Source organism: Triticum dicoccoides, chromosome 1A (genome assembly GCF_002162155.2).
Source record: "Triticum dicoccoides isolate Atlit2015 ecotype Zavitan chromosome 1A, WEW_v2.0, whole genome shotgun sequence".
Taxonomy (NCBI): Eukaryota; Viridiplantae; Streptophyta; class Magnoliopsida; order Poales; family Poaceae; genus Triticum; species Triticum dicoccoides.
The window spans coordinates 157,126,595-157,151,876 of record NC_041380.1 but is presented as its reverse complement, the minus strand read 5'-3'; positions in this window follow the sequence as shown (position 1 = coordinate 157,151,876).

Here is a 25,282-nt window from a genome sequence, read left to right as displayed (position 1 = left end):
CACCCCGCTGCCGCAGACGACTTAGAACGCAAGCTTGAGCAGCGCGCGAGGGCATTCTTTTGGCCAAATGGTGGTGAGCCCATTCCCACGCAACCGCACAGGTTCCCACGCAAGCTTCCCGCCCAACTCGGTGAAATCCCCCAAAATCCCAATGCTTATCGTCCTACTATATAGCCTTCATGGCTGGCGAGTCCTGCATGGAATTTCCCCTTCCTCCTAGTAGCTTATCTCATCTGCTTCTCCCACAATCGCTAATGGCACCGGTCCGTCATCGTTACTTAGCCACTCTGTCGTCATCAAAGGACAACTCCAGCTGGGAGGCTACACCGCGGTGGTGGCGCAGTCCCTGACGTAGTGTAGTGTGCGTGGCATCCCTATTGGCTGTGCACGGAACACCCACCACACACTTCGCCACCGCTACCCGTCGACAGCCGTTGTCGCCACCCCACCGTCTACTGCCGTTGCCGCCACCCCACCGTCTGCCGTCGTAGCCGCCACACCACCGTCGAAATCCAAGGCCATCGACCGCTCCGCCGCCGCGGCCCAAAGGCAGGAGGTGGTTGTCGTGGCTGCCACTCCACAGCCGGCCACCATGGCCATCACCTGCTCTGCCACCATGGCCCGAAGGTGGGAGGTGGTGGTCGTGGCCCCCACCCAATCATCGGCCGCCGTGGCCGCCAGTCCACCGTCAATCGCCCGGGTCATCACCTGCTCCGCCACCACCGCCCGATAGCGGGAGGCGGAGGTGGAGGCTTGCATGTGCGTCAGCGACCTTGCGCGCTACATCGAGTTCTAACGGGAAGAGGAGGAGCGCCTCGTCGAGCATGCAAAGAGCCTTACCGCCGCCGTGATCGCATCACACACCACCACAGAGGCGAGTAATCGGGAGATCTATGAGGAGTCCCGCCACTTCAAGAGAGGTCGTCCGGAGCGATAGAGGGCGTTCAAGGTGAGCATCATTGAAGGTGCAGCAGCGACAAGCACCGTATTGTAGTTGTCCAGCTCGTTGCTAGGCTCCTCCTTCTCTGCCTCTTACTGAGCGCGCTCGGCAGAGGAGAGGATGCCGGAAGTAGTACAAAGCCCCTCTGTAGTAGTATTTAGGGGCTATTTTGTTCCGTTCATCTGACTATAGATGTGGTGGAACTGCACAACATACTTAAAATTAGCTAGTATATATAGTTGAACTAGCTATTTCAGTACGTGGTTGGCAACAAATGGGGAACAATTTGGTCGGTTCAGCTGTCGAGTTGAACTGTTTGTATAAAGAATGACTACTTAATCTATGCTTAATTACTGATACGTCTCCAACATATCTATAATTTTTTATTGTTCCATGCTGTTATATTATCAATCTTGGATGCTTTATAATCATTTTATATCATTTTTTGGTACTAACATATTGACATAGTGCCAAGTGCCAGTTGCTGTTTTTCCATGTTTTTTACATCACAGAAAATCAATATCAAACGGAGTCCAAATGCCATAAAACTTTACGGAGAATTTTTATGGACCAAAAGGAACACAACGGGCCCTGGTTGCGCCTGGGGGTGCCCTGAGGGGAGCACAACCCACCAGGGCGCGCTAGGAGGCCCAGGCGCGCCCTGGTGGGTTGTGCCCACCTCGGGTGTCCCCCGGACCATCTCTTTGCTCTATAAATACCCCAATATTCCCAAAACCCTAGGGGAGTTGAAGAAATATTGATCCAGCCACCGCAGAGTCCAGAGCCACCAGATCCAATCTAGATACCTTCTCGGATGGGGTTCACCACCTCCATTGGTGCCTCTCTGATGATGCGTGAGTAGTTCTTTGTAGACCTCCGGGTCCGTAGTTAGTAGCCAGATGGCTTCCTCTCTCTCAATCTCTCTCTTGATTCTCAATACAATGGTCTCTTGGAGATCCATATGGTGTAACTCTTGGAGATCCAATGGTCTCTTTGAGTTTATAATCAGATCTATCTTTTTACATCCATGAAAGTATTTGAGTTTCTTTGATCTCTTTTATGCATGATTGCTTATAGCCTCATATTTCTTGTCCGATATTTGGTTTTTTTTGGCCAACTTGATCTATTTATCTTGCAATGGGAAGAGGTGCTTTGTAGTGGGTTCGATCTTACGGTGCTTGATCCCAGTGATAGAAGGGGAACTGACACGTATGTATCGTTGCTAATAAGGATAAAACGACGGGGTCTATCTCTACATAGATAGATCTTGTCTACATCATGTCATCGTTCTTATTGCATTACTTCATTTCTCCATGAACTTAATACTCTAGATGCATGCTAGATAGCGATCGATGTGTGGAGTAGTAGGAGTAGATGCAGGCAGGAGTTGGTCTACTAGTCTTGTACATGATGCCTATGTAATGATCATTGCGTGGATATCTTCATGAGTATTTGAAGTTCTATCAATTGCCTAACAGTAATTTGTTCACCCACCGTTTGCTATTTTTCTCGAGAGAAGCCACTAGTGAAACCTACGGCCCCCGGGTCCCTTTCGCATATTATCTGCCTTTGCGATCTATTTTCCTTTGCGTTTGTTTTCAGATATATTAACCAAAAAACCCAAAAATACCTTGCTGCAATTTATTCTTATTTATTTATTTGGCGTTCGATCTATCAATCTACTACAAATTTACCTCACGGCCATTTGCCTATCTTGAGGCGCCGTACCCTGGAAGGGATTGACAACCTCTTTAACACGTCGGGTTGCGAGAAGTTGTTATTTGTGTGCAGGTGTTGTTTACGTTGTGTTGCTTCGTTCTCCTACTAGTTCGATAACCTTGGTTTCACATCTGAGGGAAATACCTACCACCGTTGTGCTGCATCATCCCTTGCTCTTTGGGGAAGTACCGACGTAGCTTCAAGCGACATCAATTGCTGAATTTTTAGTTACAAAAATTATATAGTGCTAGTGATATTAGCTGCATATTTTGACAAATGGCAGTGTTAAAAGGTTGACAAATGCCAATGTTACTAGATCAACAAATGCCAATCTTTCCAGTTTGACAAATGGCAATATACCCAATATGACAGATGCAAATCTTTCCAAATTGTCTGTACGTGGTTGCACACGGGTCATCCAAAATGACTGTTTGTGTTGAAGGGATGTACAAATCCTGCGTGCCAGATTTTGTCTTGGCTTAGCACCAAAATCTCGCTTTGCATACCGTATTGAATCCAAACCATTTGCACTGAAGAGATGCACAAATCCTGCACGGTGAATTTTCCCTTGGCTTACTGAGGAAGACCATAGCTCTCACTTTGCATACGGGTGTTCTATCTTAAACGTTTGCGATGAAGAGTTGCACAAATCCTTCTCGGCACATTTTCCCTTGGCTTATTGGGGAAGCTGTCGGTTTACATACGGGTGTTTTGTCTAAAATGTTTGTGATCAAGAGCTACACAAATCCTGCTCGGATCATTTTCCCTTGGCTTCCTGGGGAAGCTGTCGGTTTGCATAAAGGTGTTCTAACTAAAACGTTTGTGATGAGTGTTTTATATTTAAAAACCATTGACGTTTTTTAAAGAAAATCGTTTGATAAGTCTATACATTCAGAGAGAAAAATGCAAGTTTGTTCAAACCATATCTTTCATTCAGTCACACTACAAATTTATATTCATATGATCGAGATACAGTATTAAACCCAAAAGAAACTAATTCCGGCAGCGGCGGAGGTGGAAGCGGCGTGCCGCACCGGCATTGTCGTTTTCATCCTCCGGGATGCCATTGTTGAAGTCTTCAAGGTAGCATAGAATGTTCTTCACTTGGAAATCAAACATCATGTCGTCGTGCGATCGACGGGCTGGGCGAGGGAGGACGGCAACTCGCAGCGCTACAAGGTAGCGGTCAACGGCGGTGTCCCTTGCCGTTAAGGGGGGCGCGCGCATGGGCACAAGCAGGGCAGGTGCAGGAAAACACACGTGGGCCGGCACCGCGGTGGGTGCAGAGGTGCACACGGGCACAAGCACGGGCGCTGGCGCTGGCATGTACATGAGCTCACGCGTGTCCACGGAGACCTCACTGATGCCCGCGGCCTCCAGCTCTATGATAGTGCCCGGCGACCAGCCCGCCAATGCTACGGGGATGGTCGCTAGCGCGGGCGCGTGGATGGGAGCTGGGACGGGCGTGGGGGCTGCAACTGCCACAGCCAGCTCGTTTAGGGCCATGTCCATGAGGCCCCATTCGTCCTTACACTACAAAAAAAGACACATCCGTGACATTTTGGGCCGAACGAATTTTTTCTGTCATACATATGACACTTCTATGACGATAATTGTGACAAAACCCGGTATCATCATAGATGTGGTGGGCTCCTACTTCTATGACAAAAAATGATGACAGAAAATGGGCTTTTCATCCTGGGCGGGCCGGAGACGCAGCTGCATGAAATTCTTTGGGCCGTCCATGACGGAAAAAACCGTGGTAGAAGCGACGGGGAGGAAAATTTCGGGGAGTTCCCGGTTACGGTGGGAGGTCGGGGGCCGAGCGATGCGCGCTTCTCTCGTACACGTACGCACGTGTGTGAGAGGCGTTGGCTCTAACTGAACTCGAGCGAGGCGTTGGGCTCTAACAGAACCCGAGCGATTGCACTGCAGGCTACGCGTTACTGAACCCGAGCGATCGATCGATGGCTGTTAACTGAACCCGACCGAGCGATTCCTTCGCTACTGCTGCTAACTGAAGCCGATCGATGCTACCTCTGGATGAACAGTGAGCGTTGCAGGGGGGGGGTTGGATGAACAGTTCCCTATGGGGGTGGATGAATAGGACCCTGTGGTGTTGCCTCTCGATGAACAGGACCCCGATCGATCGAGCCGGTTGGGGTTGGATGAACATGACCCCGTGGAGGTCTGGATGAACAAGACCACCCCGTGGAGGGCAGGATGAACAGTAGAAGGTGGAGGGCAGGATGAACAGTAGCCCGTGGAGGGGTGGTTGAACAGGAGCCCGTGGAGAGGGCAGGTTGAACAGTAGCCAGTGGAGTAGCGCGTGGTGGAGGCTGGATGAATAGGAGCTCGTGGATGAACAGTCGTAGGTGGAGGCTGGAGGAGGTCGACGGTGGATGAACAGTAGCTTGTGGAGGCTGGAGGGGGTCGATGGTGGAGATGAACAGTATCCCGTGGAGTCCCGTTTTGCGGCACGCCACACCCCTCCCAATGAACAGGACCCCCGTTTCGACCGTAGCGCAGCAACACAAGTCCGTTTCATCCGTTTTGCGGTACACCACACCTCTCCCGATCAACAGGACCCCCGTTTCGACCGTAGGAGGTCCGTTTCCTCCGTTTTGCGGGACGCCAGACCCCTCCTAATGAACAGGATCCCGTTTCGAACGTGGCCGGTCGAACACAAGGCCGTTTCCTTCGTTCTACGGTACGCCAGGCCTCGTTTCCATCGCATGTTCCGTCCAAGCCCTCCCGATGAACACGACACATTCCGTTGCCTCCCCATGAACACGACGCATTCCATTGCCTCCCCATGAACACGACGCATTCCGTTGCCTCCCAATGTTCCGACCCAGCCATGTACACGAGCCCTGGCCGTACGTATGCGCGAGTAGGCGTTCGAGACCCCGCCCGTATGTACACATACGTGGCCGTATTTTCTTTCTTGCACCCTGGCCGTTGTACGTATGTGTCTATGCTATGTGCGCGCCTCTACTACAACACGTGCACGCCTCTACATCGACTAGTATATATGTACATACACGTTCGCGACCAGAATGACAACGCTACGTACGCTTCGACTAGGTGGGTCCCGACTGTCAGGCACTTCCTTGCGTGCGAAGATGTAGCTGGTGGGTCCCAGCAGTCAGGGGGGAGAAATACGATGGCCTTTCTGGTGGGTCCCCGCTGTCAGGTGGAGGAATAATTATTTTGCACGTAATAAGGAGGCACTTCCTTGCTGCAGCCGTGGACCCAGCTGTCAGCCTCTCCACGTATAGTCCACGTTCGATGGAAGCCGTTCCTTGACCATGTTGACCACACCGCGCCGAGAGCACCAGGGCGGTGGACGACGGTGAGGCCTAGGAAGGGGACGACGCGGAGCCGGGGAAGACGCAGCAGTGGATGCCCACGCGTAGAGGATTACGAGGGTTCACTAGTTCGCTGCGGTGTGAGGCTGCCGTTGCCGCAGAATAACAGGGGGTGTGGGTGAGTAGAGGGATGGCCTGGCCAGCGGTGGGAGTAGTAGGGGGCGGTGAGGCCTCCGCCGCATCGCAGCCGGCCATGGGAGCCAGGAGCACGAGGCACGACCGGCGCTGGTTTGGGCGGCTGGAGCAAGAAGACCAGAGGTTGAAGAAGCACTACGGCCGTTGGATGGACATCATACGGTCACTGGAGCTAGAATCGTGCATATTGACTAAGTTGACAAAGCCCTCCATCCCCGTCAACTTAGTAGGCCCACAAGTCAGCCTCCCACCAAGGTGGGTCCCAGCTAGCAGGGGGTATTCATTTTTTGAGCGTAATAAGGAGGCACTTCCTTGCGTGCGAAGATATAGCTGGTGGGTCCGAGCTGTTAGCGGCGGTAACGTTTTTTTTGCGAAATACAGAGGCCCTTTTGGTGGGTCCCTGATGTCAGGTGGAGGAATCATTATTTTGCGTGTAATAAGGAGGCATTTCCTTGCGTGCGGCCGTGGACCCAGCTGTCGGCCTCTCCACGTACAGTCCACTTCAGATGCATGTCGGTCGTTGACCACGTTGACCAGGCCGCGTCGAGAACACCAGGGCGGTGGACGATGGCGAGGCCTAGGAAGGGAACGACACAGAGGCAGGGAAGACTTGGCAGTTGTTTCCCACGCGGAGGGGAGTACGACTGTATGAGGGTTTACTGGTTCGTCTGCTGTCGCCGGAGAATAACTGCAGGTGTGGGTGAGTAGAGGGATGGCTAGGCCAGCAATGGGAGTACGGTGGGGCGGTGAGGCCTGCGCGGCAGCACAGCCGGCCGCGGGGAGGAGGGAGCTGGCAGTCCCGCCGGCGCTTGTTTGAGCGGCCGAAGCAGGAAGAGCAGAGATTGAAGAAGCACGACGGCCATTCGATGGATATCCAACAGTCACTGCTTGTGAGTCAACCTTTTTTTAGGAAAGCCTCAAATCTGTGGAAAACAGCATACAACCCATCTTCCATTATTTCTAATAATTTACAATGCATTTGCTAATTCTTAAGGTTTTTTTGAGCCCATATTCTTTTTGTTAGCATTACAGCCCATATTGTGGCCACGGTTAAAAAATTAACGAAATTTTGCATATTTCGGTGCGGTCCGAACTGTTTTTAATCCCGAAATTTCGACTCACATTCAAACTGATTTTAAAAATAAATGTATATCAATATAAAATCCAACAAATTCTCCACGCATAAAAATTAATGTATTTTAAAATCTTGAAATGAAAAAAAAGATATTTTAAACTAATTGCCGGTTTGATGTGTTTTAAAAATGTACAGCCCATTTCTCATTACTGATGGGCCATTTTCTCGGCCAGCCGGATGAAGCTCTCCTTGTCTTGAAATATTTGCAGCCCAACAGGCCTGACAAAGTGACTTACTTGGCAAATCACAAAAAAAACTGGGCTGTGACCGTGGACCCAGCTGTCAGCCTCTCCACGTACAATACTCTTCCGATGGACGTCAGTCGTTGACCACATTGACCACGCCGCACCGAGAGCACCAAGGCGGTGGACGACGGCGAGGCCTAGGAAGGGGACGGCGCGGAGCTAGGGAAGACGTGGTAGTGGATGCCCACGCGAAGAGGAGTACGAGGGTTCACTGGTTCGGCTGCGGCGTGAGGCTGTCGTCGACGCAGAATAACAGGGGGTGTGGGTGAGTAGAGGGATAGCATGGGCCAGCGGTGGGAGTAGTAGGGGGCGGTGAGGCCTCCGCGGCATCACAGCCAGCCATGAGAGGCAGGAGCACGCGGCACGACCGGCGCAGCTTTGGGCGGCTGGAGCAAGAAGACCAGAGGTTGAAGAAGCACTACGGCCGTTGGATGGACATTGTACGATCACTGGAGCTAGAATCGTTATATTGACTAAGTTGACAAAGCCCTCCATCCTCGTCAACTTAGTAGGCCCACAAGTCAGCCTCCCACCAGGTTGGGTCCTAGCTAGCAGGGGGCGTATTCATTTTCTATGCGTAATAAGGAGGCACTTCCGGTGGGTCCGAGCTGACAGCGAGGTGGGGGGGACGTTTTTTTGCGAAATACAGTGGTCCGTCCGGTGGGTCCCAGCAGTCAGGGGCAAACATTTTTTTTGCGAAATACGGTGGCCCGTCCGGTGGGTCCCAGCAGTCAGGGGGGAAACGTTTTTTCCGCGAAATAGTGGTGGCCCGTCCGGTGGGTCCCTGCTGTCAGGTGGAGGAATAATTATTTTGCGCGTAATAAGGAGGCACTTCCTTGCGGCTGCCGTGGACCCAGCTGTCAGCCTCTCCACGTACAGTACTCTTCCGATGGAAGTCGGTCGTTGACCACATTGACCATGTCGCGCCGAGAGCACCACAGCGGTGGATGACGGCGAGGCCTAGGAAGGGGACGACGCGGAGTCGGGGAAGACGCAGTAGTGGATGCCCGCGCGGAGAGGAGTACGAGGGTTCACTGGTTCGGCTGCGATGTGAGGCTGCCGTCACCGCAGAATAACAGGGGGAGTGGGTGAGTGGAGGGATGGCCTGGCCAGCGGTGGGAGTAGTATGGGGACGGTGAGGCCTCCGCGGCAGCACAGCCGACCACGGGAGGCAGGAGCATGCAACACGACCGGCGCTGCTTTGGGCGGCTGGGGCAAGAAGACCAGAGGTTGAAGAAGCACTACGGCCGTTGGATGGACATCATTGACCAAGCCGCGCCGAGAGCACCAGGGCGGTGGACGATGGCGAGGCCTACGAAGGGAACGCCACGGAGCCGGGGAAGACACGACAGTGGCTGCCCACACGGTGGAGAGTATGAGGGTTGACTCGTTCGGCTGCCGTCGCCGGATAATAACAGGAGGTGCGGGTGAGTAGAGGGATAGACAGGCCTGGGAGGCGAGTATGATGGGGCCGTGAGGCCTTCCCGGCAGCACTGCCGGCCACGGGAGGCGGGAGCAAGCGGTTCTGGCGGCGCTGGTTTCGGCAGCTGGGGCAGGAAGATCAGAGACTGAAGAAGCATGATTGCTGTTAGATTGACATCTAACGGTCTGACGCTGGTAGAGTCGATTGTTGACTAAGTTTCTTTTTTGAGAAACCTTGGGTACACATGAACTTAGTAGGCCCACAACTCAGCCTCCAAATCTGTGGCAGACAACATAAAGCCCGTTTGCTATTTTTTATAATTTGTAGCCCATTTGCTAATTCTTAAGTAATTTATTACAGCCCATTTTCTGGCCAGGACCACGGTCAAAAAGTCCAACCTTATTTTGCATATTTCGGTGGAGTCCGAACTGTTGTAATCCCGAAATGATAAACATTTTTTAAGAACTTATTGATTTTCCAAAAAATCATTTTGTTTTTGTAAGCAAATAAGACGTGGGACAATTTAGTTGGTTTAAGGGAAAACCAGTGGTAAAAAAATTAGCGCTGGGTGGGAAAAAACAACAAAAATAAGGATGTAAATATGAAAAGGGAATTTTATGTGTTTTCAATATAATGATACGTGTATATGAACTAGTAAAACTATAGGTAGAGATTAGAAAACAGATGTAGGACATGCGTTTCAAGAGGAAAATAGAACTGGGTTGTGTGTTTGATTCAGTAAAAAAACTGCCTGTGGATGTTGTAAGACAAAATATAACTAACGCTGGTGGGCCAGAGGCCAGTAGATACCTGCTGGATCTTTGTGCCCCGTTGTCGTCATGGGCTGGGCCTGTTAAAAACAAAACAACCCTGGGCAATCTACAGCCCAGTTGAAACTTGCTCGACCTGAAAAAACAATATACATGCTCAATAAACGAGAGAATTATGCAAGTACAGACTGATAACTGGGATGCAGCACGGATATTGTTTTTTTATCGTGATAATAAGTGCATGCACTTGTTTCAAAAAAATTGGAGAACTGGGAATTCGAACGGCGGGTGCTTATGCTACCCATCAAATAAAAATCAGGTGGTTGAAAATTCGTCTGGAAACAATGATTCAGCTTTATATCCACGTCGACCCTCGGCATGATGGTTGGAAGCAAATGCAAGTTCATACCAAAAGATCGTTAACAACAATACCAACTTGCGGACAACAAGGTAGTACAACTACCAATACCAAACTAACTTATAATCTTTTTACTCCTGGCCCTAGTGTTCGTCTGGTAGAAAATCTTGCAGAGGACCAGCTCCTGCTCCTTCTCTTGCTCCAGGTCCCTGAGGTGGTACCGGTGCATCACCCAGTTGGTCCTCTGCTGGTCGAAGTTCTTGTTGGTGTGCAGCACCAGAACCTTTTTTGCTGCCCGTCTGCCGGCCGTTGACCTTCACCGGCAAGGTATTCCCGGTCTTGTGCCACATCACGTGCATGCTGCACTCCGACTGTATCTTGCGACGCGTCCACGCGCCCCTTTTGAACGCCCTGGAATTGTGCTGGAAGAAATGCTTCCTTAGGCCACTCAGTGTGATACCTGTAGTATCGTGGAATACAGGTTTTAGTGTACCTAGTTGGCATTTTCATAACATCTTTGGCATGTTGCAGTCACTTGTTTCACTTTTTATTAACTGTCAAATTGTAATTGCTTCACCAAGTCTGCGTCTAAAAAGAAAAATAGAGCTAGAAACAAAGGAATATGTTTGTGCAAGTAGACGGCCGATCGGTGTCTTACCTGGAAGTTTCTCAGGTTGGGTGTAACATATGCCGTGCTCGCTGTCGATGGTTGGTATGAACAAATCGATGAGAGACTGAAATCTCGCACTGTCAGCACTCACTTTGGCCTCAAGGTGCTCGATCAGCTCCTGATCCGTGGGATCGAACTTGACGCCAGCCGGCAGCATGGGCCAATCCTTCTTCGACTTGCATCGGTAATTCCAGTTATATGGTACTCAATGTATGATCAATCGACTGTTTTAAGTGAATGATGAAAGATTTCGACATATAAGTGGTACTCCAAATCTGAAGTCCAGAATACCCGAACACGCCACCGGGATTCTTGTGTCACCTCACGCGCAGCGTGTTGTCACGTCAATTCAATGTGTGGACATGATGAATAATTTGACCGACGTATACTAGTACTGCTACTGTACTACTTACCAGTCGTATTTAGTGTCACAATTTATACATAGGTTTAACTAACAAGTACGCACTTGAAGCCTAACTGATATATATATATGGCTTCTGCACAGCATCTCCATCATCATTATCAGTACATCCTACGCAGGTGAGTTAGGATGGACTTGATCCCAGGAAGGTATCTATCTTTCAAACCAGAGGAGTGCTTCAAACTAACAACAGTACATAATATCCAACAAAAGAGGGTCGTGCTACAGTAGCAGAATACATGGCTCGGTCTAGATATCAACACGAATCAAGTTGTGCATATTTGCTGTTGGCATGAACCACATCGCCGCATGTCGGGTTTGCAAAAGCCATCCATCGCATGGAAGCTTGATGCCTTTCACACACTGAAGATTATCTGGCAACAAGCTATGTCGACGAATCTCTGGATATGGTGATTCATGAAACCCATGGTATGATGTGTAAACACAACCCCCCCTCGCGAATGGAAGTTGCATAGCACAGTAATCACCGCCGGTGATATGATCGATGATTGGTTGGATGATCGGATAATTGAGCCCGAGGAACAAGGAGTGGTTGCCGAGGCTGTAAACACGCCTCCAGTTGAATACGCCTGGCCTAACGGAGCTAGGATCTTTCTCAAACATGAAGCAGCCATAGCCATCAATGTCACGAACGCCCCGCGCATTGTACTGCATGTGGTTTGATGTAATGGTTTGGTCAATTTGGTACGTGCGAATGAGCATCAAATGACCGCCGTTAGCTGAGCGAGTGATAAACCACCACCCATCAGCTGGTATGATTCCAGGTCCTGGAATCATGAAGTCCTGCGCATTTGTGTCTGCTTCAACAATTCAAATTGGAGACCAAAAGGACAAAAATAAACAATCATGTTCAGAGTATGTGTGGAATTAAGATTATTATAACAGTGACACATATCATAGACAGAGAATTGCAATGCCGTGGTAATAATCATACCCCAAGTTAAAAAAAATAAGCCAATGGCTTTCATATTCTAGCAATATGTCATGGTTCAAACATCATGTAACAATGAGAGGAAAACAGCTATGACAGCGCCTACTCATATTCTACCATAGCACTTACTACTACTGTTCTCATATGAACTCTAAGCAATAACATGCGTTGTTATAAAAATCTTGTAAACGAGAGTAACATATATCAATCATGATGTTATGCTCATAATATGTATTCTAACAATCATTAGATGCCAATTGTTCTCATATCAACTCTAACAATAACATGTGTGGTCATAAAAATCTAGGAAATGAGAGGAACATATAGCAATGATGTGGTTATAGACATGCTATGCATTCTAATTTGTAACAAATGAACAGGCACTCGTATTCATAAGGTAAAGATGAGATTAGATAGAACAATTACATGACGATAGATTCCACCAATATAGGTAGCCAATCTGTGCGTCGACCGTGTAAACGATGCAATCGTGCACTATAGCATCAGACAGAAATGTTTCCTCAACAGGATTGATGATGAGCCATAACCATGTATGGCGACCGGATTCCAAATAGACTAATCCCTTGTTGAACAAGGCAATGAGCTTGTAATCCATGTAGTCTTCTGATGGTGTGGGCACTTCGCAGATTACAACTTTCTGCAAACAGAGGTTGAGCCAAAAGCTTGACGCGTCTCGTGCGTAGTAGGTAGGAGTGTCCGGCGGGCCGCGAGGCTCGATGGCGGCGGTATCCAACGATGGAAGCGTGATCTCTCGCTGGGTGTAGATATCCACGAGATGCCACGGACTACCGGTGTGGTGGATGAGGACGATCCAGTTGGCCTTCATGCCCGCCCAGTAGTGGCCGCGCATGAAGGACAGGTGGACGTGTAGTGGTAGCATGTCGAGGGGCACCACGACAACCTCCGTAGGATCGTCAAGTCGGTGTCTGGGCCACCTGTGAGGATAGGGCATCAGCAAGCAGGGTGTCTTGAAAAGAGTCGGCCAGTTGCAGACGAGTAGACGGTACAAAGACACCGAGCATGCGGCCAGATGGACGGTGCTGAGTAGGTCCATACGACTATAGATCTGCTCCAAGAGAACATCGGGGAGGGAATTCCAATCACGGCTCTGCATGTCAGTCGGTTCTGCCATTAGGGTTTTCGGTGCCTGTGAGCCAGCGGGGAAGTGGATTCGGGCGGGCGAGCGAATAAGCTTCTCCTCGTGTGGCCGAGCAGTGAGCGGGGGGATATGGTACGCGCGAGCTACCAAGGAAGATGGCGCGGGCGGGCGAGAAGTGAGCGGGGGTAAATGGTGTGCGGCCGACGATGGGGAAGAGAGGAGGAAGAAGAAGAGATGAGTAAGAAGAAGAGACTAGTTGAATAGTTCTCTTTGACCGAGATGGGGAATAAATGGATCGCAAGGACTTCCTTTCTACAGTATCCCTATGCCTCTACGCTCACTTCACTCATTTTGCTCTGTACCTAGTCACTTGTTGAAATATGTAGAAAGACAAATACTCCGTATTTGGGAACAGAGGGAGGCTTTTACTACGTACTATTTGGGAACAGAGGGAGTATCACCATATGGAGGGAACAGAGGAAGCTTGAAATATGAACATGTCAATGGGAGGGAGTAACCCCCATGCATGCATGCATGCATGCAACATGCAACACTCACACGTACACATGGACGCACGCAACACTCACGCACCCATGCGGCACACAGCACACGACGCAACACACACGCTCACGCTCAAGTGCTCAACCTACTCCCTACGTCTGTGAAAGACTGTACATTTAGAGATTTATACATTGACCAGGGCATAATTAACGCCCAAAAGTAGCAAACTTATGTGTGCATGCGACCATTGAGATAAGAAGATTAAATGAAGGCCGTTGCATGCTGTAATTAAGGATAGACATGTAGCCTATACCTACAGCACAAGTTGGTGCATTAGTCAATCAATATCGATTTAGATTAAAGGCTAAACACATTGGAAGCGTAGATGTACATCATGTAGTACACTCTTTGTTGGAAGACCGAGGGAGGACACATGCATGCACTCACATACACAGCCAGGGCGGTTCGCGCACAAGGGTTGGACTCGTCTCGCGCTTGCGTAAAGTTTTGTTTAACTGATTTCTTTGCTCTGCCAACTGACAGGTGGGACCCAGAAACCAGGTGAGAATTTAACCAGTCAACAAAGTGCCACGTCGACTATGTGGCCGGTCAGTAGGGTGCAATACGGTGCTCTATGATGAGCTAGTGATTGCATAATCGCCTCAAAACTATATATAGTGACCGTAAAGAGCGTACTGTTACATACGTTGACCGCCAATGTATGTTTCTCGTTTCAAATTAAGCCATATTAATCAGAAAATACGCAGTATGGAGTACTACTACTAGTACTAGTACTGCTTTGATGTGTCCCGTCAACTCGCCAAACATGGAGAAGCTTGCTTACTACGCCTCTCCCTCGCCCACGCACGCGGTGGTTCGTAGGACGAGGAGAGGGTTTTGACTACAGCGCCCTCTCCCTCTCCCTCGCCCTCACCCTCGCGGTGGACGTGCAGCAGTTCAATCGGTGTCAGATTGCCAGAAGCATATTGTACTGTAGTATCATCATTGTTGGACCTTCCGAAGAGGCGAAGAGCTAAGTGCAAGGTTCACACGAGTACGAACTGTTGAACCTCCCGAAGAGGCAAAAAGCCAAGCGCAAGGTTTTATAGGAGTTGTCGTCCTAGTAGGAGTGTACTAGTACAACTATAGCGAACGATGCTACTGTATGATGCCACCACGTCACGTATATCCAAAGCTGTGCCACCTTTTTTTTCTCAAAGAGCGTGTTGGAGCCCGTGCACCAACCACACAAGTTGCACGTACACATAACACATTTACTAGTAATAAATTCTAAAGGACAAATGCCAGTATACCACACAAGTTCATCTCCAACTCATGTGATAAATTTGTGCACGACTAGTCTACATATATTCACAGCGCTACCATTCACAATTACCGTACTCCACTTACACGTTATAGATGGGCTGCATGTCCTCCTCCAGGTTCTAGTCCCAGGTGTTCTTCGTGGATGGCACGATTCATAGCGGTGGGCAATGGGAATCATTGTCGCAGCTTTCTAGTCCGCTTCCGCACGATGGAGACTCATCCAAGCTGAAGCGGCATAAATCAGGGATAGCGTGTCCTAGCATGTCGTTCATCCAGCAGTGTGCATTGAAGACACAACCATGCTTCATGAACAGCAGGCCTTCCATGTCGTGCACGGAAGGTGGCATCTGCTTCACAATGGGATAGCTGTCCCCGATGAAAAGCAAGTACTCTCCAAGAGTGTTCCTCGGCACCCACGTAGCATCACGGGGGTCGAACTCGGTGCCGTTCATCTGGTACACGCGGCATCCCAGATCTAGACACATGGTGACGTACATAGTCAAGGTCCATGCATAATAATGTTGTGCTCAAATGTGGCGGTCAGTAATACTGTGCAGCAAATAGTACTACTCCGGTATAGAGGAAGTAAAATAACCGGCTTATTATATATAGCCACTCTTGGCTACATGGATGAGATAGTAAGACATGGAAAAACAAAAATGGTGGCAGCTAGTGGGTTCAAGTCTTCAAGGGCCTAGCTAGCTATACGCGTCCTCCAAGGTAATAAGTACTCCTACTAGTACTACAAAGTATACTACTAGTACAACAATGAAAGAGAAGGCGAGAGGGTTAAAAAATGGAATACCTGGGTAGATGGTGACGGTCCGATCATGGTAGATTATGTGACCATGTTGCACATCAGTGGTACCATGGGTAACGACTGCTAAGATAGTTGATCCCAATATGCCAAAGTTAGCTACAAGTTTCCAGGTTAGACCGAGTCGCGGATGCAAATGCACATCCAGGATCGGCGATCTTATTTTGATCGGGGGATGACTGGTCCCTGCAAAATAATGGAGTACCGTTAGGGATGCAAATGATGGTTTGTGCATTCCGTTTGTAATCTCCCGTATCGTAGGATGTCAACCAGATGAAACAAGTCCCCTAGCTTGTCACCGTGAAGATGCGGCCTAGATGGCACACGGCGTCTTCGAACGTGTAGGGGTACAAATCTGCCGCCGCCAACATGCGCCAGCCTCTGCTGTTACTGCCTCCTGCATTGATGGCAATCCTTATGTCAAACACCGCGATGAGATAGTAATCGTCGTAGCCGCGTCGCTTTGTCGGCGGGTCCGCAATTGCTATCTTCTTCAATCTCATGTAGGCATCATCATACGTATTCTTGCCCAGCCAGTCCGGAAGGCCAATCCCAATGGTGGAGAAGGGGTCTACCGGAACGGACGCACTGTTGTGGATGTTGTGCAAAATGATGGTGGTATCCGGCCGGAGGTATGCAAGACAATCTTCGTTGGCACTGACCCAGACCTATATATAAGACAGTGGGCAGCGGAGAAATTACGGGATGGAAATGGAATAACTAAGTACTACATGATCAAACTCCATTACTGACCTGCTCATTGGACAAAATCCGACTACCTCTCAACGTTGGCAACTCTAGCGGAGTCAACGTGCAACCATGGCCAGGGAGCGGTGGACTGTTCGAAGGATTGTCCCATAGAAGAACCATCTCCTCGAGGATCTATGGAAGACCAACAAGCATGGCCTGTTTAAGCAGCGTCTTGAAAAAGTTGGTGTAGGAAGCACCGAGTCTTGCGGCGATGAGGACGTCGGAGCGGCATGCGATTTCTCCCACAGGATCGTCGTCCAAGGTCTCCCAGCCCCGACAAGGAGGAGAACCGCCTGGCGAATCCATGGGAGCAGCGACGAACTGCCTTCTCTTTGGGGGGAGGGGAACTGGCGAGGAGGAGATAAGAGCATAGTAACCGCAGGGCCTCGTCCCTTCCAACTGTAGATCGTTCCTCAGCAAAGGGGTGAGGCTATTATTTACTACTAGTACTCCCTCTGATTCTTTTTACTCCGCGCATAAGAGCAGACCCGGATACCAAGGCAGGGGCTCGTTGCATGCTTTCTGGACGAAAATACCCCTGGCGCATGGATGGGAGGAGTTAGAAGCTATAAATGCCCCATGCAGCCCATTGGTTGTCCGCCCGTGTTCTCCTCTCTCTACATGCTGCATGGATGTCTCCCTCTCTCTCACGGGACTGTATGCGGTGGCGCTGGCCTATGAGAAGCTCGCGTGGAGATAGCAATCTTCTCTCCAGAAGAGATGTTTTTTGAAAGAAAGGGATTATGGAACATTATGGGATTGCATTATACTGTAAATAATAGCACTAGTAAGAAATTTTTGGCACTAGGTAGTAGTTTTTGGCGTGGATTAAGAAATTTTGGGTATGTTTTTGCCATTTTTTTGTACACGCCAACTAGTGTCAAAAAACGTCTTACATTATGTGACAGAGGAGTACGTACTCGTACTGTAGCAGTACTAGTACTACTTTTCTCAACTAGTAGTGCGATGTACTATACTTCTAGTCTAGTCTAGTATAGTGCACCAGTTTTGAACTCTTGAATCTCAGGGCCAAGGAGCTACAGTTGGAAGTGGAGGGTACTACTATTCTCTAGAACCATCGCTGTACTATCAATGCAGGGGAAGTACACCTGCGTAGTGGCCTAGTGGGTACTCTCGGTGCTCTATTCAGCTGCTCCTCTCACGTAGGTGGCCTACTCAGCCGCTCCTCTCACGCACACACTAGCAGCCTGTTTATCAGCGACGGTTACTGCGGGGGCAGAACATTTGAGTTATTTGATACAGCGAGACTAGGCTTTTCGCTTCCATTTGTGGAGGTGTAATGGATCTCGTCGAACTTTGTTAGTAGTTCCTTCTTTATGAATGAGATGAAGCAAAGCTTTTGCCTCCGTTTCAAAAAAAACACAGCAAGAGGAATTTCTTTTATAGTAGAGCCGATAATGGAGTGAAGTCCATGCATGCAACGCCACAAGCTACAGAGTAGTAGTAGAGCAGTTTACGTACAGAGCCATATTGCACAGTCCCCAATGCCCCGCCAGGATTTTCCGGCTCCTCGGGTTTAATTGGGAGGCGCTAGTTTAAATATGCTACTAGCTGGAAGCTGCAAGCGAGGTGCAGCTAGGGCGAGCACGCGAGCCACGGGATGCTGGGAAGGAAAACCCGTTCACGTGGCTAGGCTATCTAGTGCACCCAGATTGTGGGGCCGCACGTCCGTTTGACTTCAAAACTCAAACTACCCGTGTAAAATATTGGCTCGCAGCGAAGTGTAGTAGTACTATTTAAAAAAAAGGCTATCGTGTATTCGGCCGGGATCGAACCCACAAAACAAGGTATACACTCCCGCGACCACTAGTAGCACTCATTGGAGTACAACGCAACCTAGAATCTCCTTTTGTCGCTAGTAGTACGTACATTGTTCCTTACAAGAAACCCCTAAGAGCATGGTTAATAGTATAGCCAGCTGCTGGCTATAAGCCAGTGCCATGTCATCTACAGCCCATCTTATAGCCAACATGTAGTAGTAGTTTATTTCTTATAGCCCACTGACTCAGCTCTATTGTACTTGCTCTAATAATGCAAGAAACCACTAAAATGCCAAGAAACTACTACCACTTGCATACATGGCAGACTTAAGATAAGACTACCTTATCAACCATTGTACATGCTCTTACCAACAAAAATCCTCGAGTACCTCCTACCTCCGGCCTGTCCACCTAGCCATCCTCGGCCATGGGACGCAGCTACCGCCGCCGGCAGAAGGCGAGGTTAAAACCATCGGTGGTGCGGAGCCCATGTTGCGGCAGCCCGGATGCCAGCTCCGTCCGACGCTCGCGGCCGCTAGTTAGCCAAGATAGCTCCATCTAGCTGCCTGTCTGCAAGGTTTGCTAGCTAGATTGGCAAGGCAGCGCGGCGGCTTGCTCATGCGCGCCGCACTAAGTCCAACCATCTGGCTCGAGCGAAGGCCAGCGCGGCGGCTTGCTCGCTCGTGAGTCACGCTTGGGCCAGCCTGCCAACCCATGCGGGAGACCTAGAGAGTGAGGGAAGAGATGTGTGCATGCTCGAGAGACAAAGTGATAGAGACCTATGTTGGGGTCCAGACTTTACAAGAGAGAGGGGTGTTAATGTGCTTGTGTGTTGGTGTTTGGGGGAGAGAACGACTTCTGTGTGTGTGTGTGTGTGGTGCTGGTGGGGGGGGGGTTGACTTCAAATAAAGAGTGAGGTGTCTATATTTGAGGGACTTTAGCATAATTGAGATATTGTGCACTCATGGTTGATCAATTTGTTTCACAGTTTGTACTCTGAGATAATGATACTTTTGAACATATGTGATATACCTTGATGTACCAGAATTACAAACCTAAGATTGGAATTTTGGAATTCGACTCCATCATTAGCTTTTGTAATTCATTTAAACGGAGGTACATTTTTAAGCCGGGATTTCGTGATTTCAAATTCATATATCAAACCTAGAGATATACATATATGGGCATGTTCAAACTTTATTATCATCCACTTTATTCATAGACATACAAAATTTTGCTTTTGTCATCATATTTAGGATAAACACATTTGGAATTTCATTTGAATTGGACCGTATGATGGTATTTGCTTGTAGTAGCTCAGTGATCCATATTCGAATTGAATGGACAATCTAAGTTTCGAGTTGGAGACATTGATTTTCAAAACTTGCAAAAAAAATTTGCGTGCAAAACAAACAAATTGTCGGCCATGATATCATAGTCGGCCGTACAAGAGCAGAATACTTATAATTTTAGGCGCCAAAAGCTTTCAAACTTCCCGCTCACATCGAAATATCATGCGCCCGAAAGTTTAGCCCTATGATATTCCTGTTTTACCCCTGCCACATGAACAGAAAAGGGCTGCTTTGGTAACTCCATGGTTTTCCCCTCTTTGCCCCCAACATTCTTCCCCAGAGCCCTTCCCCTTCCCCTCCCCGATCCCCCAACCACGGCAAGCCGCCGAATCTAGTCCTCCGCCGCAGCGGTGGACCTCACACCCCGCCGGATCTACCTTCTGCACCTTGGAACCCCCAACTGCCAACTCACCACTTCACCGGAGCCACTTCAGCGACTGGCTTGTCCACCATCCAGATCTCCTTGATTGCCATCATGGCCCACCGCACCGGATCTGCTTAACCGGCGCTCTCGTCCACCACAGCGTAGGCCCTTCACTGACTCCCTCGTCCACCCCTTGGCTGGCCCTTCATACAAGCCCTCGTCCGCCGCAACAGATCCGCCTCACCGAAAGCACTGTACAACGCGCCCGCCGAAGCCTTCGTCCACTGCACCGGACCCGCTCCACAGACGCCATATTCAACTCCACCAGCCCTGCTTTACCGACACTGCAGCCTCATCAGGTTATTTTGATTTGTACTCCTTCGGTTTTTCTCTTTATCGTGCAACTGTTCACTTACCACAGATGAGCTTTCTTGTATGTCGACAGACGCCGCAACCGTAGCACCGGAGTCGCTTCAACGACGGCGACAACCGGCCCAAACTCAACCGCAACACGAGCACCATCGACGATCCTTAGCTATCAAGTATGACAACGATACCCATACGCCGCCGAGAATCAGGTACTATTATTCAACGGCCGGCGCCTACGTTCACTTTCCTAGCATATGCACCGCACCTTTGAATTTCTTCAGGGCATCATTTAGTTTTTCATGAGACGCGTTATTCTACTTGCACCTGTAGGGCCATACTTCTGGCAGTGAACATGTTACGCGTGCTAAATTACATAGCAATGCACATATAGTTAATATGCTTTAGTTTTGTTCTAATGCCACCTGTTGGTTCCATCAGACTGCTTAATGTTCTCTATGCTTAATTACACATCAGCAAACTAGCATGTGGTTCCGCTGCTTTTTGTTCATTTTACCCTACATTTTCTGATGCTAGCTATTACATCACTGCTCCGAGCCTCTGTTCATTACTTGTTTGTGTGTTCTTGATCTTCCCAAGTTGCATGACTAATTTGATGCTTCTATTAATTATGGAGCTGCCAACCCCATCAAGCAAAATATTTGTTCTTTTGGGGCTGGCACCTCGAACAAGCACAAAAATAGAGGGAAGCAGATATACTCCCTCCGATTCTATTTACTCTGCGCATAACTCTTGAACCGCATACCAAGGAGGGCACTGGTTTAATTTTTCTGGACTAATTTGCCAATTTATTAGGGCAGAGGCGGATGGGGCGGGGCACAAAAGGAAACCAGCGCTAGGAATCGGCAATGCGCAGACTAATACGAGAAAACTGAGAAAAAGTTATACGCAAAGTAAAAAGAATCAGAGGGAGTATTGTCGTGTATGCACACACCCTTCTTTCATTAGTTTAGATGAACCATTGATGATCAATTCGGACCAGTGCATGCGATTAAAATTAATTTTACCTAAATAGATGGTGCAGAATAAACTACAACAACTAGATTTGCAACCACGGGATGCTGACGATATCTTCAAGGAACATTGCAACAACAGCTAGGCTTCACAGCAACATATGGTAAGCCAGTGTGTTTCAGTACATGTGAATTGTAATGCGAGTGGGCTGCTTTCTTGGCTTGTGCCCTCAACGTGTAATCCTACCGAATTACAAATAGTTCAGTTGTCTGTGTTGCTGTATTGCTTGATTCGAATGCTTATTTGTTGTTACGCTATACTTGAGTTGGCCAATATGTCAGCAGTGCCTGCTGTACTATCGTAAAGAAATGCATGCCTATTTCATTTGAGTCCTTAACTTTTCCTCTCAACTTCATCACAAGACTGTCTTCGTAGTTTATATAAGGCCACACTATTAAGTGCTTTCTCAGATTATTTCAATTGCTTAGATGCCTTGGCAACTTAAATATAGCGGTTGTACACTCCCTTTCAACTAGGGATGTCAACTGCGTCCAGTTTAATCCCGATTAAAGTCCACTAGTGGTATGATAGTTCAAAAGAGTTTTTGTTTTTTTGAGGAAAATGAACTAGGGAGGTAGCAAAAACTAACTAGATGGGACTGGCGGATTTCGTTTATTTGCCACTTACATCCCTAGTTTCATCTTACCATTTTAATTGCTTTTCGGCTGATGCTGCTTCGAACCATTTAAATATAGTTTGCCATGCTCGGCAATAATTCATCCTTCGTTTACCATGTAAGCTTACTACCTGGATCATACGATAACTATCTCTTACTGATTTCCAGCAGAAACCTTTCAGGATGCCGTTCACACTAGGACACAATGTACAACCCCAAAATCTATTTGTGGAAGCAGTGCGCCATCCATGTTACCAGATGGTAGCAGTTCAGAGGCAACACCGCCGGAGAGCAGTTTGAGCACAGATATTATAGTGCTTGAGGCTCTACTAGAGGCAGAAAGAGATGGTGTGGCTGGCATGAATGAGGTAATATTTATCTTGAGGCTGGAAATTACGGAATTAGCGGCACACATTAGGCAAGCAACCCAAGATTTGGAGGAAGTAAGAATATTGCATTTGAAGATGGAGGAGGTCCTGCTGTTTTTGCTATCTGAAGCCCAGGAACTGGCGAAGCAGGAGGCCGCCCAAGCCGAGGCTGCCCGGCACCAGCAGCAGGCCGCGCTAAACTCCCAGGAGGAGGATCTTGCCGCGCGTGAGGAGAAGCTTGCCGCAACGCTCCGTGGCAAGGACGAGGAGGTGGAGAAGCTCGTCATGAAGCGGACCCAGGAGCTGGAGCAGAGGCATAGGGACACACTCAATGCCCAGGCTCTGGATCATGCCGGCAAGGTGAAGGAGCTGGAGGTGGAGCGGGACGGGCTGAAGGATCAGGTCCTGAAGCTGTCCAAGGAGAAGGACACGCTCAACGGTGCCCTGGTTGAGGCGCGGGGGGTAGTCCTCGACAAGGCCGGGAAGCTTTCCGAGGCCAACAACTCCATCAAAGACCTCAAGTTGAAGCTGGAGGGTCTCGAGGGGATGCTCTCATAGGCCAAATCCCGGGAGGAGACCCTCGCCAAGGATCTGGAGGCTGAGAGGCAGCTGCGGAAGAACGAAGCCGCCAACCACAAGGAGTTTGTGGAAGGTGAGAACCGCTGGATCGAGCGCCTCGAAGGCGTCGCCGGCAGGATCACCACGCAGCTGGCTACCATGGGCATGCGAAATGTGAGGTATACCCCGAAGCGCAATGCGAGCCCCAACGCCAAGCTGACCATCTTCTTCAAGGGCGTCCTCGGGGCCCTGGAGTAGCTCCACTCCAATCGGGAGGCCTTCCTGGCCGATGAGGCCTAGAGGCTTTGCTGGGGTGCCATGACCAAGGTTCTCACCAAGGTGGTGCACTGGAACCCCAACCTCGACTTCGACTCCACGCTAGAGAGCTTGCTGGAGGATGCTGACCTCGAGATGCTCAAGGAGCGTATCAAGCCCATCATCAGCCGCATCGGCAGAATCAAGAGGGTGGAGGGCCAGCGCCGGGATTAGGCACCCTGTTTCTCATTGCCGCTGCAGGTTCATGGCCAAGACAATTTATATCTTTAGTTAGAACCACAACAACAATTGATGTAATATAACTCGCCAGTACTTTTGAAAACGATGCGTGTTATTGTCCTATTTGATCCCCCTTTGTATGTCCACCCTGCGTTAATCGGGTAGGCTTGCCGTTGCGTAACCCAGGCCACGGTGCCTTGAGGACGGATCCCCAATAGCCTGCCGGGTGTGCTTGCTGCCAGGAAACCAGCTTACCGCTCTCAACGCGACCGCTCGAACTGTCGAGCTTGACTCGAGTCAGAATCGTGAGCGTTGCCAATTGCGGAAGGCTACCCTGCCACTCTCGACGCGGCCGCTTGAGCTGCTGGGCGGACTCGAAACAGAACAAGGGCGTTGCCAATTGCGAAGGGCCCCTTTGCGTGCAAGTTTTCCATGCACAGGGCATGACCTTCGAGGATAATAACCACATATATAAAAAGAAATTTGCCCAAAGTTTCACATGACTTAGCTTTTCTGTCGTTGTAAGGGCGCATACCGCATCCACAGACGGCGCCGTCATGCTTGGTCGTCTTCTTCCTTGGAACGACGGTCACAATGAAGCCACTGCTTCGATCAGACCAGATTTTCACAACTGCGTTTCCCCTACCTCGCGCGCCAAAGATGTCGGTGGAAACGACACCTATGGGGTCACTGGGATCCCTTCTACGGTTGGCGAGCACGAGGTTGTGCAAAGAGTGGGTCTGACAGGAAGCACACAGATTGTTTACCCAGGTTCGGGCCGTGAAGATGCATAATACCCTAGGACTTCTTTGGTGGATGTATTTGAGTGTTCTTGTGTTCTTGAGCTAGCTACGGGGTGCAACTTGCCCAAAAGAGCCGAATCGCTCTCCTGGTAGCCTCGGTCCTCCTTTTACAGGAAAAAGGGGTTGCCACAGTGGAACACAGGAGGTGGAAAGGTCTACAGTCGATAAGCCTATCCTCTGGGACCGTCGGACAAATGCATTTAATGCACTGCCGATGTGCCCTCCTTGCTTACCGGGGACGCCAGGGAAGCACGTCCTAGCTGTCGCCGCCTCGCCTGGCCTCGACACGCGTCCGAGCTGATGAGGCATCACGGCACCACGTTGGCTGGCTGCTGGGCCGGCGCGGTGGAGGAGCCATCATGAAGGGTCATATGCCGCCACGCAGGTGCTTGCTGAGTCGGTGTAGAGGCCGCCCGTCGCCACGCAGGTACCTGCCCAGCTGGTTGAGCCAGCAGCTGCTTGGGGACGGTGGTGGAGTCTTGGCTGGCACGGGCATGGCAGTGGCCCTGCTGATGTCGGGGGCCCGACAAGGGTCTTGCCGTGGCATATAATCGTCCCTGGCAAGGGTCTTGCCGAGGGTCTTGTGGATTTCCTTGGCTAGGATCCCGCCGAGGGTCGCCATCTTCTGGTCCTCATCTGATCTCACATGTTTATGATGTTGACAAAGATTTGTATGCACCACAGAGGCGCCTCCTGAGCCTTGTTTCCAATGTAGTTGGTTGGGTCGGAGCCGGTGGGCTCAAGGGTGGCTTGCTCCGCTGGCATCGGGCAAGTTGCCCGACAAGGCTCTTGTCGGGGCTGCGGAGGCTGCCTCGGCTAGGATCTTGCCGTGGGAGTCCACCTCACCCTCTTGCTCTCATGCGCTTCTGGTCTTGGCGTTGCCTTGGTTGT